At 34.8% G+C, this 16796-nt stretch overlaps 1 protein-coding gene across 5 annotated transcripts in view; it reads left to right on the forward strand.

Moving 5' to 3' along the window:
* Positions 1–16796, forward strand: part of CCDC91 (coiled-coil domain containing 91) — a 414466-nt gene that overhangs the window by 90595 nt on the left and 307075 nt on the right. Inside the window, exon 1 of one of the 5 annotated variants that reach the window (XM_074225705.1) lies at positions 15431–15729. The exons of the other annotated variants lie outside the window; for them this stretch is intronic. The gene's annotated coding sequence lies outside the window, so the exon portion shown is untranslated. Of the gene's footprint in view, positions 1–15430; positions 15730–16796 lie in introns of those variants that run through there. 5 annotated transcript variants of the gene reach the window in all.

Raw genomic sequence — 16796 nt, forward strand, 5'->3', positions numbered from 1 at the left:
TGATTTTGTTCCTGCATTTTTGTAGAGATATAATTTTCGCCATAAGGAATATTTTAGTAGCATCCCAGTAATATTGCTATGATATGTCATCATTTTCTTTTATATACTTAATAGTTTTTATTTTTACTTTTTTGTTCAATTATCCCATTCAATTGTTTATGATTTTGCTGTCTCCATTAGGATCTGTATCTTTTGTTCATGCCCTGGAACCAAAAACTATATTTTTTTTGTAGTTTCGTTTGGAAAATACCATAAGTCTTTTAACTCTGCTTCCTCTAGCACTTTGTGCAATTCACTATTTTCCCTTTTGTTCATCTTTCTTTTAGATGTATCAAAAACTTAGAAATGGATGTTGACATCTCCATTCATTATTACATTACTGTCGATTTCTCAGTATAGCTCAATTACCCTCCTGAGGCATTTGGAGTATTATATAAAAAAGTTTATAACTCATATAGTTTTCTTGTTTTTTTAATTTCTTTTGGCATAATGTAATTCCTTATTTTTCCCTTTTTTTATTTCTTTGAAATTTTTTTTCTTTGCAGCTTTTGCTCTTTTTGGACTCACTTGATGTATGTGTGTGTGTGTGTGTGTGTGTGGGTGTGTATTCATATATATATATATATATATATATATATGATATAAAATTTTCTGAATGTCTTTCATTTTTTTAATGTGTTTCTTCTAAGCAGTTTTGTTATCCATCTCATCACTCTACTTAAATTTATTGGTTAATTGGATCCTTTCAAATTTACTTTTATGATACTTAGGTTTATAATTTCTTCTGTTTTTCACAATATTGAGTTTTTCAAGTTATTGAATTTTTTGCCTTTTTTAGTAAAAACAATATGATATTGCTTCAATTACTTAAAGTCTTTTTCACATTTATCTAAATTTTTCACATTCATTTTAAAAAATGTTGAATCTTGCATTCTCTTCCTCTTTCCCTTATCTCCCTCATCCTTTGAAAAGGCAAGCAATATAATGTCATTTATATGTATGAAATTATGTGGAACATATTTCCATATTATTCATATTGTGAAAACCCCAAACAAAACAATATAAAACCAGGCACATAAAGAACATTTTTTCATCATCAGAGTACTTATGTCATAGTTGAAATTGTAACATTTTTGTTATTTCTGAGTACAATATTTTCATTCTGCTCATTTAATTTTATTTCAGTTTATATTTAGTTTATGTTTATATTTAGGGGAAAATGTATTTTAAGGTCTTTCCCTGCACATCTTGTCTCTAGATTTAATTATTACATTTAAACACTGTGTCTTGATGTTTGCAGTCTTATACATTTTTCCTGGTGGTGATTTATAAATTCTTTCACTAATTCGTATTGTGTTTAGGTGTTCTGAATGGTGGTTTTCTTTGATTATTTCTCGAATTATATTGTTCAGGTTTTTTTTTTTATCATTTTCTTCTAGTCGATCTTTAATATTTAAGTTAACTTTGCCTTCTGTGTTCAAAATAAGTATGTTTTGCTTGAGTAAAAATATATTTTCTTTTAATGTTATTTTCCCCCTTCTTTCCTTCTAGTTTATTATCCTTTACTTTTTTGTATTTGAATTTCCAATCTATGGAAATTCCTTTTGTCTATTTTTTTTTTTTTGGTGTGAAGCTTATTATCAGAAATTAAAGTCTTTCTTTTCTGCTCAAGAGCCTGAAAATTTTGCTCTCATACTTCTCATTTCTCTTTAAAACAATTGGGGTTCCACATTCTCGTTATATTCCACAGAAATCTTTGTCTTATCAAGTGTGCATTTCCTTTTGTTTTTTTTTAATATTTATTTACTTATTACTATATCTTCAGACCTCAATTCCTACTGCTGTTAATATTTTTCTTTTTTTTTTCCCTGTTTATGTCAAGGTCTTTTAAATTTTCTTCTTTCTGAAATCTTTGGTTATTTTCACTCCCCTCTGTTTCCCCTTTTACTTTCTGTGTTTCCTCTGATGGTGATTCCTTGGGGATGAATGTTAAAAGTTTCTCAGCCTTCTCTAATTCATAGTTCACCCTTAGTTGACTATCATTAGGAAATTGGGAAGGTGGCAGTGAGAGAACTGATCCCACTGAATTCTTGATTCTATCCTCTAAACTTTGTGGAGTGCCACACAGTCCAATAGGATCCTCCCTCTATCTCCCCACTACACACATAAGGTGTTCTGTCCTGTTTCTTCTTTCCCTTAATTCTCTGGCATGGCAATTCAGAGTGCTTCCAATTTGCTCCATAGCAGTCAGTATTAATTTCTCTTATTTAATGAGTTTTATTCTCTGAATGAATTAGGTTGCTTGCAGTAGGGTGCTGTATTAGCTAAGTTTTTTGAAAACTTTTTTTTGCTTCTATGTATCATAGATCATGGAGACATTGGAAGTAGCTTTATCTTTTGCATCCAGTTTTTATTTTGGAGAGTTTATGAAGATCAGAGAAAATGTTTAGTCATCCAACTTGTTGATCACATGACTCAGAAACTTCTCTAGCTGTCTTGATTAGTGATCTCTTTTTCTTTTATGAGTTAAATTAGCTATATGCATATGATTCTGATATGCTCTCCCTTGAGCTTCACTCCCATGTCACTTACAGCCTTTTGTTCCATAAAACTTGATGTCCTTATTCAACATATTTTCCCTTCTCAACTTTACTGTTGCTTTTGAGGATACTTAAAATCATCTAGCCATCTAGACTTGCAATCTCAGTGTCATCTTTGTTGCTTCTCTTGCTCTCACTCCCAATATTTCTAATTTTGTTGAATATCTTAACAACGCCTCTTATATAGGCTCCCTTTTCTGCACTCTCACACTGCCACTCCCATTTTGGTCTCTCATCAGGATTATTAGTGTTTCTTTATTCACTCCAATTAATCTTTCACTCTGTTGCCAAAGTGATTTTCCTAAATTTCAGGGCTAACCATCACATCTTTCTCTATTCCACTCAAATCAATATCTCTAGGATCTTTCTGTCCTTTCAAATAAAAGCTAAAACGTTCTCTTTGACTATTAAAATTCTTCATTGCTTTTTAATTTTTCTCCTTCCCAGACTAAACACTTTATTTCTCTCCACTGGCAATACAATCTAGTACTATTTGCCCTCTTGCTGTTCTTTGTGAATGAAGCTTCATTTCCTTTTTACTTTCCCTCATACTCAGATTATTCTTTGTCCCATCTCCAAATTCTACATTCTATAGAAAACTTTTCTAGATTCCCATTATAAAGTGAGTGAGTGAGTGAGCTTTTATGAGGTTTTTTATATTTTCTTCCCCTTTAGATTCCAAAATCATGTCATTAAGCAATATAGCTCTGAATTTTCTCTTTAACTTCCTCCTCATTGGTGGTGCATTTTCATTTTTGATACAGGTAATTTGGTATTCTTTCTTTTTTAAAATCAGGGTAACCAAAGATTTATCTATTTTATTGATTTTTTTCATAAAATGAACTCTTAATTTTATTTATTAAATCACTGGATTTCTTGCTTTCAAGTGTAGTAATCTTGCCTTTGATTATTAGAGCTTCTAATTAGTATTTAATTGGAAATTTTAAATTCGTTCTTTTTCTAGCTTTTTAGTTGCAAACCCATTTCATCAACTTCTTCTTTCTCTATTTTATTCATATAAATATTTAGAGATATAAGATTTCCCCTAAAACCTGCTTTGGCTGTATCCCATAAATTTTGGTATGATGTCTCACTGTTATCATTTTCTTGGATGTTGTGATTTGTTGTTTGATTCACATATTCTTTAAAATTAATTTATTTAATTTTTGATTAATTTTTGGTTTATCTTTCTGCGGCCTTTATTACTTGTAATTTTTATTGCATTCTACTGGCCAACCCACTTGGAATTACTAAGCCAAGTGAACAAAGTCTCTAGGGTTTTCAAAAGCAAATCCTGAGAGCCAGCCCCTCCCTCAACAAAAGACTTTAGGAAATGAAGAAAGGCCAGTGAAAAGGGGGATCCATGGAGGAAATAATTGGAAGAAACAGATTCTAACCCATAAAGATCTACATTTCTGAGGAGAATATGCATTGGTCTACAGTCCAGAAAGACTTCCTTGAAGAAATCAGTAAGGGGAAAAATTGGGAAAAGAAACTCAAGAGAAAAGTAACAAACTGCAAGAGAAAATTAACATCTCACAATAAGTAAACAAATTTTTGGAAAATACAATTGTACAAATACAAAAAGAAAATAATTGTTTTAAAACTACACTTTGGCAAATGGAAAACTCCTTCAAAAATAGAATTGAACAATTGGAAAAGAAGTTACAAAAGGTAAGTGAAGAAAATTCTTCTCTAAAAAAAAGAATGGAGTCTGTGGGAACTAATGATTTCATGAGACAATAAGAGTCTGTTAAACAAAACCAAAAAATTGAAAAAATAGAAGAAAATGTAAAATACCTCATCAGCAAAACCACTGACCTCGAGAAAAGTACTGGTTGCTTTCTCTGTAATGTTTTTAGCCCTCTTCCTACAAAGCTCTAAGTCTCCAGTAATGTAAAGTCACTTTTGATTTAATTATCTATAGAGCCTCTATGTACTCTAGGAACTAGGACACCCTGAAGGTCTCTCTTAGGAATTTTAGCATTGCTTGTAAGGCATGGGAGACACTGGCACAGGATCACACAACATAGCGTGCCCTTATCAGTGAAAGTGCTGAGCTTTAAGAAAAGGCAGATAAAGTACCTCACAAAAATATGAAATGTTTATTGGACTGTTTGTACCACACCTGTGGTATATCATTCTGAACTCATATTAGTTTGGTTACAATTGGATGCACTATTAATTTGTCTCAAACATGGTGATGTCATTTTGGTCTTCTTGGTTAGCAAAAGGACAAGAACCAACCATATCTGTATCCTCTAAATTCAATCTCTTTAATAATGTTCAACCCTTTAACTCTCCTAAGAGAAAAACAATTATTAAGGGTTATAAGTATTACAATCTTTCCTTGCAGGGTTTTATACAATTTCATGTTCTTGACTAACATTTCCCCCCCTTTTTCATTTACCTTTTTATGCATCTTTTTAGTCTTGTTTTATTTTTTAGTCTCATTTTTGAAGTGTCAGTTTTTCCTGATAATTTCTGAAAGCTATTTTCCAGGTTCTTTTTTTGATTTAGTCTTTCTGGTAGACCAGTAATTTGTAATTTTTTTTTCCTGGACCTAGGCTTTCTGGTAGACCAGTAATTTGTAAATTTTCTCTCTTGGACCTATTTTCCAGGTCATTTGATTTTCCTCAGATTTTTCAGCCTTTTGATTTTGTTTGATGGAATCATTGATGTCTCAAAGATTCATTGATTTCTATTTGTGCTATTTTTATTTTTAGTATTTTATTTTTCTCAAGTTAGCTTATGTGTTTCCTTTTCCAGTTGGTAAATTTTACTTTTTGTTGAGTTGCATTCTCTTTCCAGTTTGTTGAGTTGAGTTTTATGTGTTACATTTCTTTTTCAATTGGTCAGTTTTATTTTTCTCGAAGTTACATTCTTTTTTCCATTTGTTACTTTTGCCTAAATTTTAAAGGGGTTGATTTCTTTGTTCATTTTTTCATAATTTTCCTGCATGGCACTCATTTCTTTTTTCTTTTTTTCTTTTTTTCTTTTTACCATTTTTCCTCTTTCTCTCTTTGGTTTTTAAATTCTTTTTTAAGCTATTCTATGAGATTTGCATTTGAGTCCAATTCATTAACTCCTTTGAGACTTCTCATATAAATCATTTGTCATTGCTTTCTTCTTCCAAGGTAGCATTTTCGTCATCTCTATCTTCATAGTATCTGTTAGTTTTGTTGCTCATTTTGATTGTTTGAGCTCTACTAATAGGGTATAGATCTCATTTCTTTTTCAGTATTTTTCTCTTTAGGACTCTCATTTCAGCTATAAAGCCATTTTTAAAATCTTTTTTTTTTTAAATGCTGGCTTCATCTTTCTGAAGAATTGTAGTTAAATTTGTGGTGTAGCCATGAGGCTTTTAGATTTTTTAGATCTTTTACTCATTCTCTTCTTTTGGGTTACTATAAGAGCTTTTATGGTAGGATTCCTTTTTGTTTGCCCCTTGTTCCAGATTAATTCCTGTATTTGAACTTTATTTTATAGATGGCTCTGAGAATTTCTGGAGGGAATGTCTAAGTTGATCCTTACTTTTATTTTTTTATTTTTTTGTATTTCAGAGACATCTCAGCCGTGGTGCCTCAAGCTTTCAATAATTCTTAAATGGTCCAAAGGATAATTACTCTTCCACCCACCTTCTTAATCCTGGTATAAGCTTTGCAAGTTTTCTGTTGAGTCTGAAGAGCAGTTGATTGCTGGACTCAACTACTTTCAGACAGTGGGAAGGCTGCTTGTTCAAATAGAGAACTTCAGACTTCCCTTCTGTCTGAGTTCCTGCCTTTATTATTCATCTTCAGGCTTCAGAATGCACTAGATCCCAGAGCTGAGACCCACCCCACTCTATTCTAGGGGTCCAAGCAACCCCACCAATGCTTAGTTGCTTATTTCCATACTTGCCTCTCTATAGGTACAGTGCTTTGTATTCCATACACTGGGGGAAGGGAATGCCGTCCTTAAGTGTAGCTCATTTGTTCATTACACACTGGATGTTACCTAGAATTGAATAGTGGCTGACAAAGCTGCCATTTGGCATCTGTTCCTTTCATGGTACCCTGGTATGTATGACTCTGAGATATATTCTTGCTGTGGTATAAAACTTCTTGTGTTACATTATTCTAATTTGTAGTCTTCTGATCAGACTCTGTCTCTGGTGTTTTTATATTTTTCTCTCTGGATTCCTTTTATGATGTGGGCTAGAGTTTTTTACTTGGAATTTCCTCATCAGGATTTGATCTGATGCATTTGCTAGATATATTTGCAGGAATTTTAGGAACAAGCTCACTGAGCTGCCTTCTGCTACTCCAACTCTTTACTTGTCTCTTCCATAGGACATGAAATTCAACTCATTTCAAATTTGATCTTATTTGCTCATTCTGTATTATATAATTACTGTACATCATCTAGTATGAGTTGGAATGAATTCAGCCTAGTCTATCAATTTTTTTGTTGACGGAGTTTTTTCATCAAAAAGTTGATATAAGGGTAGCTAGGTGGCACAGTGGATAAAGCACTGGCCCTGGAGTCAGGAGTACCTGGGTTCAAATCCGGGCTCAGACACTTAATAATTACTTAGCTGTGTGGCCTTGGGCAAGCCACTTAATCCCATTTGCCTTGAAAAAACATAACCCCCCCCCCAAAAAAAATAAGTTGATATAGACTAACAGCCAAGATGGGGGAGAGAAGAAAGACACATTGTTAAACGTCTCCTGATCTTCCCTCATATAGAATATGAAACAAACCTCTTAGCATAAATCTGATCTTCAAAACCCAGAAAGAAAAGCCAGTAGAAGAACATCTACCTCAGGATTTGTCTTCCACAATGAATAGTGAGTCCAGGCTCATAGGGTGGACTCTGCCAGGAGAAGATTGATGAGACTGAGCAACTGGATTAGCCTCAGATTAGCTTTATAAATGGTGGGGTGGGAGCCTGGGAGCCTGAGGGCCTGAGAATCAGACTGCCTTGATCAGCCATGGGACTAGAGCCTGTTCAGCCACAGGGGCTTGGGCTTGAGCAGAGATATTGACTGTGGTACTGACCTTCTGGAGCTTCCGGTGCAGGAGAGCTGCAGACATTGATCCCTGGACTTTTCTGGTGGAGAGTAACTTCACAGTACATAACTTCATTTCAACTGACACCAATTCCCAGAACAAACACAATTACAACCCACCTTCCACCCCAGGCTAAGACCCAGAAGCACCTTAGCTGTGAATAGGGAGAGTGATTACCTCACCCCAGCATATATATAGTCCACCATTGATCAAAGATAAAAGTATTCAACAACTTCAACCACTCCCTCCAGGCCAAGGAAGAGGGCCTCAGTCAAGGTCACAGACACTCCAGAGAAAGCAACCAGCACTCCCCACTGGCTAGCTGGAGATATTACACTCAGTGAGTAAAGCCTCCATGGATCCCAACACCAAACCTCTGTGAACCAGCCTCTCCCCAACACAAGGTCCTAGGATAATGCAGAAAGGCCAACACAAAGGAGGTTCCATACTAGAAAAATTCTTGGAAGGAAAAGGCACTAATTCAGCGAGACCTAGGATCTCTGAGGAGAATATGGGCCTGCTCCCCAGTACAGGAAGACTTCTTTGAGGAAATAAGGAAGGAGTTTAAAAATCACTTGGAAAATTTGGGAGAAAAAATTAACATCTTTCAACAAGAAAACAGTACTCTCAAAACCTCAACAGTACTCTCAACTTCAATTGGTCAAATAGAAAACTCTTACTAAAATAGAATTCACCAATTGGAAAGGGAGTTGTGAGAGGTAAGTGAATAAAATTCTTCTCAAAAAAAGAATGGAGCCTGTGGAAACTAATGACTTCATGAGACAGCAAGAGTTTGTTAAACAAAATCAAAAAATTGAAAAAGTAGAAGAAAATGTAAAATACTTCATGAGCCAAACCGCTGACCTCAAGAATAGTTTGAGCATTATAGGCCTTCCTGAAAACATTGAAGAGAAAAAAAAGCCTAGACTAAATATTACAGGATTTAGTTATTGCCTTGATATCAGGGAACCAGAGGGCAAAATAGTTACTATGGAAGAAACTTAGATAAGACCAACACCTAACATCCTTTACCAAGATAAGATCCTTCTCTGGATATGGATGGTATTTTATATCATAAAGCTTTTAGACTTACCTTTGATCATTGTACTGCTAAAATGAGCAATCCATGATAGTTGATCATCAACCAGTGTTGCTGTTAGTGTATATATATATATATATTGTTCTTCTGGTTCTGCTTACCTCATTCAGCATCAGTTCATGCAAGTCTTTTCAGGCTTTTCTGAAATCCCATCTCATGATTTCTTATAAAACAATAATGTTCCATCACATTCATATTCCTTAATTTGTTCAGTCATTCCTTAATTGATGAGTATCCCCTCAATTTCCTATTCTTTGCCACTACAAAAAGAACTGCTCTGAATATTTTTGTTCATGTGGGGTTTTTTTACCCTTTTTTGTGATTGAGACCTAGTACTGCCCTTTCTTTAAACAGTGATGACTAATAATATTGTTTAGTTATCTTGCTGTGAAAATTATACAGGAGCAAGGGGAGTTAGTTTCTTCTTGTAAGGGTTTAATAGGATAGAAATGTTTCAAATGAAATGTTTGAAACCCAGTAATATTTATTAAATATTTATTAAAAACAAGACTTTTTAGATTTCAGTTTACAAGGACACTAGTAGAAACTTGTCTTGAGCGAGTTCAGAATTTGTTGTTGCTTTCTTGATCTTGTCTTCCTAGGCAGTGTTACTTGGTTTACTTAGGAAATATGGAAGCTGGAATTCTGTTACCTTGTTGACTTTCTTGATGGACCCATTTGGAATATATATGTAAATATATAAATTTATTACTTTTTTTTGAGAGCAATAGAATTAACCTCCTTCCATTTTTTTCCTGTTTTTTCCCCATAACTTTTTTATAAGTTTGATCTGTATTTCCCCCCATAATATTTTAAAAGTTTTAAAAGTCTAATTCTGGGGGCAGCTAGGTGGCTTAGTGGATAGAGTACCGGCCCTGGAGTCAGGAGTACCTGAGTTCAAATCTGGTCTCAGACACTTAATAATTACCTAGCTGTGTGACCTTGGGCAAGCTATCCAACCCTGTTGCCTTGCAAGAAAACAAAACCTTAAAAAAAGTCTAATTCCCTATGTTTTGATTTTAATAGTAACAATTTTATTTTTCCCCCCAATTATATATGAAGACAAATTTTAGCATTCATTTTTCCCAAGATTTTTAGCTGCAATTTTTCCCTCTCTCCCTGCTTCTTTTCCTAAAATGGTAGACAATTTGATATAGGTTATTCATGTGCCAACATATAAAGCATTTTCCCATGTCAGTCACAGTTACGAAAGAAGAAACAGATGAGAAGAAAAATAAAAAAAAAACATGGAAAAGTATAAAGTAAGTGAAAAAAAGTATGTTTTACTCTGCATTGACTCCCATCTGGATGTGGATATAATTTCCTTCATGGGTACTTTGTATTTCTATTGGATCATTGTGTTACTGAGTAGCTGAATAATTCATACTTGATCTCACACACTGTTACTGATATTGTGTACAATGTTTTCCTGGTTCTGCTCATTTCACTTTAAATTAGTTAGTACAGGTCTTTCCAGGTTTTTCTGAAATCTGCCTGTTCCTCCATAGTATAGTAGTATTCTTTAACATTCTTAAATTGCAACATGTTTAGCTATTCCCTCAATTTCCAATTATTTTGCCACTATAACTATGACTGTGCTATAACTGTTTTTGCCTATACATGTATTTTTATCTTTTTTATGCACTCGTTGGAATACTAACCTGATAGTGGTTTTTTTTTTAACACAGATTAGTTGCCCTTTGGTCATTGTTCCAAATTACTCTCCAGGATGGTTTGATCAGTTCAGAACACCATCAATAGACCACTATTTTGCATGTGTTTGTGTGTGTGTGTTAGTGAAATCTTATCTTAGTTTTTTGTCACTCTAAATGTATCATATTTTTGATCAAATACACTGATGATAATTGAAAACTTGCACTGTATTTCAGATCTAAAACATCCTCTTCAATTTTTATCATTTTCCTTTTCTGTCATGTTAGCTTTATTTGATAGATTTGAGATGATACCTCAGAGTTGTTTTAATTTGCATTTATCTAATTAAAAGTGATTTAGAGTATTTTTCATATGCCTCTAGATAGTTTTGATTTCTTCATCAGAGTACTGCCTATTCATAATAATCATTTGTCAACTGGGGAATGGCTTGGATTTTAAGTTTGACTCAGTTCTTTAAACATTTTAGAAATGATGCCTTATCAGAGATACTTGCTGTACAGATTATTTACCAGATTTCTGCTTTCTCTATATTCTTGATTGCATTGGTTTTGCTTTTGCAAAAATTTTTTAGTTTGACCCTGAACCGCTAACTCATTTAACGCCTCCTTGAAGACTTTGTATACAATACCACTTGGTGTATATATGTTCGTATTGATATTACTTCAGCAAGATGTAGTTTTCTTCCTTATCTCTTTCATTCATTCATTCATTCATTCATCCATTCATTTATTTATTTATTTTTCTATTTATTTATTTATCTATCTGTCTATCTATCTGTCTGTCTGTCTGTCTGTCTATCTATCTATCTATCTATCTATCTATCTATCTATCTATCTATCTATCTATTTATTTATTTTGAAAAGCAATGATGTTAAGTGGCTTACCCAAGGCCATACATCTAGGTAATTATTAAGTGTCTGAGGCCGGATTTGACTTCAGGTATTCCTGACTCCAGGGCTGGTGTTCTATCTACTGTGCCACCTAGTTGCCCCTCCTTATCTCTTTTAATTAGGAACATATTTCCTTTTGCTTTGTCTGAAATCAGGATTGTTATCCTTTGCTTTTTATATTTTTCCAACTAAAACATAGTAGATTCTGCTACAACCCCTTAACTTTTACTCTATATATGTCTTTCTGTGTCCATTGCAGCCTTTTATAAATAACACATGTAGGATTCTGGTTTTGATCCACTCTGCTATCCATTTTTTTTTTAAATGGGTGATTTTATCCCATCCACATTCACAGTCAGGATTAGTAACTGTGTGTTTCTCTCCATCCTATCTTTACTCCTGTTTTTCCTCTCTCCTTTCACCCTTTCCCTCCTTTGCAGTATTTTCCTTATGTCTACCACTTCCTCCCACCATCTGTACTCTTTTCTGTCAGTTCTCCCCCATATGCTGCCTTTTTTTAAAATCTCCTCCCCTCCTACTTTTGGATAAGATAGATTTCTGTTTTCAAATAATTGTGTACATGATTTCTTCTTTGAGCTAATATCGATGAGAGTAATAGCTCTTTTTTTTAGGTTTTTGCAAGGCAAATGGGGTTAAGTGGCTTGCCCAAGGCCACACAGCTAGGTAATTATTAAGTGTCTGAGACCAGATTTGAACCCAGATACTCCTGACTCCAAGGCTGGTGCTTTATTCACTACGCCACCTAGCCGCCCCTTGAGAGTAATAGCTCTTTCATACTTCTTCATGTGAAATAATTCAGGCCATTCTCCCTTCTGCACCCAGTTTACTCTTTCTCGTCACTTTATTAAATTTTTTATTTTATTTTTATATTTATTCCTTCACATTCACCTTAGATTCTTAGATACAGTTTTCAAGAATTTCAAATATCATCTTTCCATGGAATGTAATTCAGCACCTTTGAATCTTGTATTTTCTTTCCCTTTTTTTTGCCTTTATAGGTTTCTCTTGTGTCTAGATATTGGGTCAATTTGTTTTTAGTTCTATTCTTCTCCTTATAAAATCTTGAAATCTTTCTATTTTTCTGAATGACCATTTTTTCTTGAAGTATTATGCTTAATTTCACCAGGTAAGTGATTCTTTGTTTTAATGCTATCTCCATTGCATTCTAGAATATCATGGTTCATGACCTCTGCTCTTTTAGTAATACAGCTGCCAGTCCTGATTGTGATTTCTTGATATTTGAGTTGTTTATTACTGGTCATTTACAGCATTTTTTCCTTTGATCTGATATTCTGTAATTTGACTTGGGAGTTCAATGATTCTGACATAATCTCCCCTGAATCTAATTTCCTGATCAGTTTTTCTAATGAAGTATTTTATATTTTCTTCTATTTTTTATTCTTTTCAATTTGTTTGATTGAACATTGATATTTCCTAAGGTCATTAGTTTCTACTTGTTCAATTCTTACTTTTAAGGATTTAGCTTGTACTTCCTTTTTCATTTGATGAATTTTACTTTTTAGGGAGTTCTTTTCTTTGGTAGATTTTTATAACCTTGTCAATGTAATAATTTTTTGCGCTCAGATTCTTTTTGTTGTTTTTTGTAGTTTTTTCTTATCTTTATTGTTGGCCTTTTCCTATTCTTTTATATTTGAATTTTGCTTCCATGGCAAAAAGAACATTGCCTCAGGTTTCTTTTGTCAGTGACAGCAGGCTCAGCCTGCTTATCTGTGCTGGACTGATGTTGCCCAGAGGTCCATAAAAGATTCTTGTCGTTGATGCTATAGTGGGGACAACGTTGGTATTGGGGGGGGGTGGATTTTATTTATCTTTCTTTGATCAGTAATTATAGAGTTGAATAGTAGTGGTGATAATAGATAACCTTGTTCAACCCCTGATCTGATTGGGAAGGTAATCTGATAATCTTTGCAGTTTCCATGCATTGATCAAAATTGAATGTATTGAGAGGAAAAAAACCATATCCTTGAGGAACACTAGAAATAGCAAAATTATCTAGTGCATAAGACAACTTATCTGTCCACTCTCTCCACTGTGCCACCTAGCTATCCCTATAACCTCATTTTAAAGAATGAGTAGATCACACATTATACTTCTTTTTCTGCAATACAAAAAAGTATATTTCTATCCCCATTCTGGTTTCTCCAAAAGTCTATCATGTCTAGGTTTTCTAACATTCTATTACCTTCCTAATTTCTCTATTGTTTGTTTTATGATTAGATTTATCTAATTCTGAGAGAGGGAGGTTGAGGTCTCCCACCAATAGAGTTTTGCTTTCTGTGCCTTCTTATTACTCAATTCAGTTTCTCCTCGAACAATTTGGATGCTATGACTGCTGGGTGCATACATATTTAATATTGAAATTGCTTTATTGTCTATGGTACCTTTTAGGAGGGTATAGTTTACTTATATATTTTTGCATCTGCTTTGTCTGAGATAAGCTACCCCTATCTTTTTCACTTTGGTTGAAGCATGATTTATTCTTCTCCAACCTTTTACCTTTACTCTTTATATATCTCTCTGCTTCATAAATAGCCTCCTGTAGGATTATGGTTTTTAATCCACTTTACTATTCGCTTACTTTTTACTAGCTTTTTATTGACCCCCATGCTATCTTCCCTCTGTTTGTATTTTTCCCCCTTTTTCATCTTATCCATATTCCCCAGTATTTTGCTTCTGAATACCACTTCCTTCAGTATGTTTGCCCCCTTATATCCAACCTGCCCACCCCTTTCTTTCCCCTTTTCCTTTGCCCCTTCTTCCTTCCCTTCATTATTTGAGTTCTCCTTTTCCTCACCACTCCCCCTTTCCCTTCTTAATATTTGAAAGGTAAGGTAAGTTTCTTAGCTTAACTGAGTGTGTGTGTGTGTGTGTGTGTGTGTGTTAATCCTTTTTGAGCCAAATCTGATGAGAGTAAGATGCACATGGATCTCACCTCCTCCCTTCTTCCCCTCTATTGCAATAGGTCTTCTGTTCATGTGATATAATTTACCCCATTCAGTCTCCTTCATCTTCCAGTTTCTTTACTCTTCCTCCATTTTTAAGGAGATATTATTTTTAAATCATTCTATCAGTCATGAACAATTCCTGAGTGTACATTACTTCTAAGTATATTCTCTCTAATAGAGTTACAGTTCTTAAGAGTTATGAGAATCTTTCTCCCAAATGGGGATAGAGACGGTTTTATCGTATTGGATAACAGGATTTTTGTTTTTCCTTTTTTACCTTTTCATGTACATCTTTAGTGTCCAAATTTTTTTTTAGCACTGGTCTATTCATCTGGAAAAGTTGGACGTTTCCTATTTTGTTAAATATCCCTTTTTTCCCCCGGAAGAGAAGTCTCAGTTTTGTTGGATAGTGAATTATTGGCTTTATTCCAAGTTTCTTTGCTCTTTAAAATATCAAATTACTAGGCTATTAGATCTCTTAATGTTGATGCAGCCAGGTCCTGTGTAATTCTTACTGTGGCTGCTTGGTATCTAAATTGTTTGTTCTTGACTACCTGTAGGATTTTCTCTTTTATCTGGTAGTTCTGGAATTTTACCACTATATTCCTTAAATGTTTTCATTTCGGGATCCCTTTCAGGAGGGGATCAATGTATTCTTTCAATAATTATTTTGTTCTCCAGTTCCATGATATTAGGGCAATTCCCCTTCATTATATCCTGAAGTATGGAGTCCTGGATTTTTTTCTCTTCAATGTTTCATAAAGCCTAATGATTCTTAATTGTCTCTCCTGGATTTATTCTCCAGATCAGTGGTTTTATTGATGAGGTATTTTACATTATCTTATATATTTTTTATTTTTTATTTTTGTTTAATGGATTCATGTAGTTTCTTGAAGTCATTAGTTTCCACAGATTCCAACTTTTTTTTAGAGAAGAATTTTCTTCATTTATCTTTTGCAACTATTTTGCCCATTGGCTAGTTCTGTTTTTGAAGGAGTTTTCATAACTCCTTCAAAAATTTGCCCAATTGTGGTTTTGAGAAAATAATTTTCTTTTTGCACTTGTCCAGTTGTATTTTCTTTTTCTTGTTGCAGGATTATTATTTTTTCTTGCAAATTGTTAATTTTTTCTTGCATTTCTTTTCCCAGTCTTTCCAATTGATTTTTAAACTTACTGATCTCTTCTAAGAAGTGTTTCTGGACAGGAGACCAATTCATATTCTGAAGTTCTAGATCTCTCTTGAGTTAGGATTGTTGTCTTTAAGGTAACCTTTTTTTTCAGGTTTTTGCAAGACAGTGGAGTTAAGTGGCTTGCCCAAGCCCACACAGCTGGTAATTATTAAGTGTCTGAGGCCGGATTTGAATACAGGTACTCTTGACTCCAGGGATGGTACTCTGTCCACTGCGCCACCTAGCTGCCTCGTCAAGGTAACTTTCAATGGACTCCCCTTTTCTTTTCTTCATTTTCCTAGGATCTTGTATTGGAGGAGGGGCTGGTTCATATAACTTTGGTGGTGAAATCCCTCTGTTTGCTCACAGGGCTTAATAACTTCAAGTGGGCCTACATGTAGGGGTTGCTTGAGGTTTTCTCTGGAGTGTCACTTTGATTAGAGGCCCATGTCCTAGGCCTGAGGCTTATGGTGCAGAGCAGGATCTGAGTTATCCTGGATCAATGTGAGCCAGGCCCTTGGGCTAGATAGTTTATCAACTTAATCCTCAATCAGCACTGGCAGGAGATCTGCTGTCCAGCCTGTGGGGGGATGGGGGGCTGTTACTGTGTGTGTTCTGGGAAGAGTCACGTTCCCTGACATGAATGAGGGAAAGGGATTCTACTGGAAATTTGGGGACTTTGCTGAAAATTTGGGAGCTCATGGCCCTAGTCTTCCAGACCTGCTGACCTAATGGATTGATGTCTAGCTGTCCTACTGGATCTCTCCTGCCCCACACAGTAAACACTTTTTATACTGGAGCTCTCCCTGCTGCTGGGCATATATTAACTGCTTCTTCAGCTGTTCTCAGAGTAGTCGCTGGGCCTCATCCCTGGTGCCCCTGTGCTGCCTCTCTGCTCTCTGCCCCTGGCTAGCCCACACTGCCCTGTGATAAACCTTGTTGGTAAATTGTTTTTCTTCTAGGTTTTTCTCTGGGTTTTGTGCATCTAAATCCTGTTTAGAGGCTGAGTGAAAACCAGGAGAACTTAAGACAGTGCCTGGCTTCTCTCTGCCATCTTGGATAGAAGTTTGCTATCTATAATTTTATAGTTATCTATACAATGAGAGAGTTTGGGCTAAATGATAACCCAAAGCCTCTTTTAGCCCAAATCTATGATTCTATGAGACCATGATTTTTTTATGCTGGTTTGAAAGGCAGTGAGTTTAAGTGACTTTCCCAAGGTCACACAGCTAGGTAATTATTTAAGTGTCTGAGACCAGATCTGAACTCAGGTCCTCCTGACTGTGTCACCCAGCTGCCCCAAGACCTTGATTTTTAAACTTATT

Source organism: Macrotis lagotis, chromosome 2 (genome assembly GCF_037893015.1).
Source record: "Macrotis lagotis isolate mMagLag1 chromosome 2, bilby.v1.9.chrom.fasta, whole genome shotgun sequence".
NCBI lineage: Eukaryota > Metazoa > Chordata > Mammalia > Peramelemorphia > Peramelidae > Macrotis > Macrotis lagotis.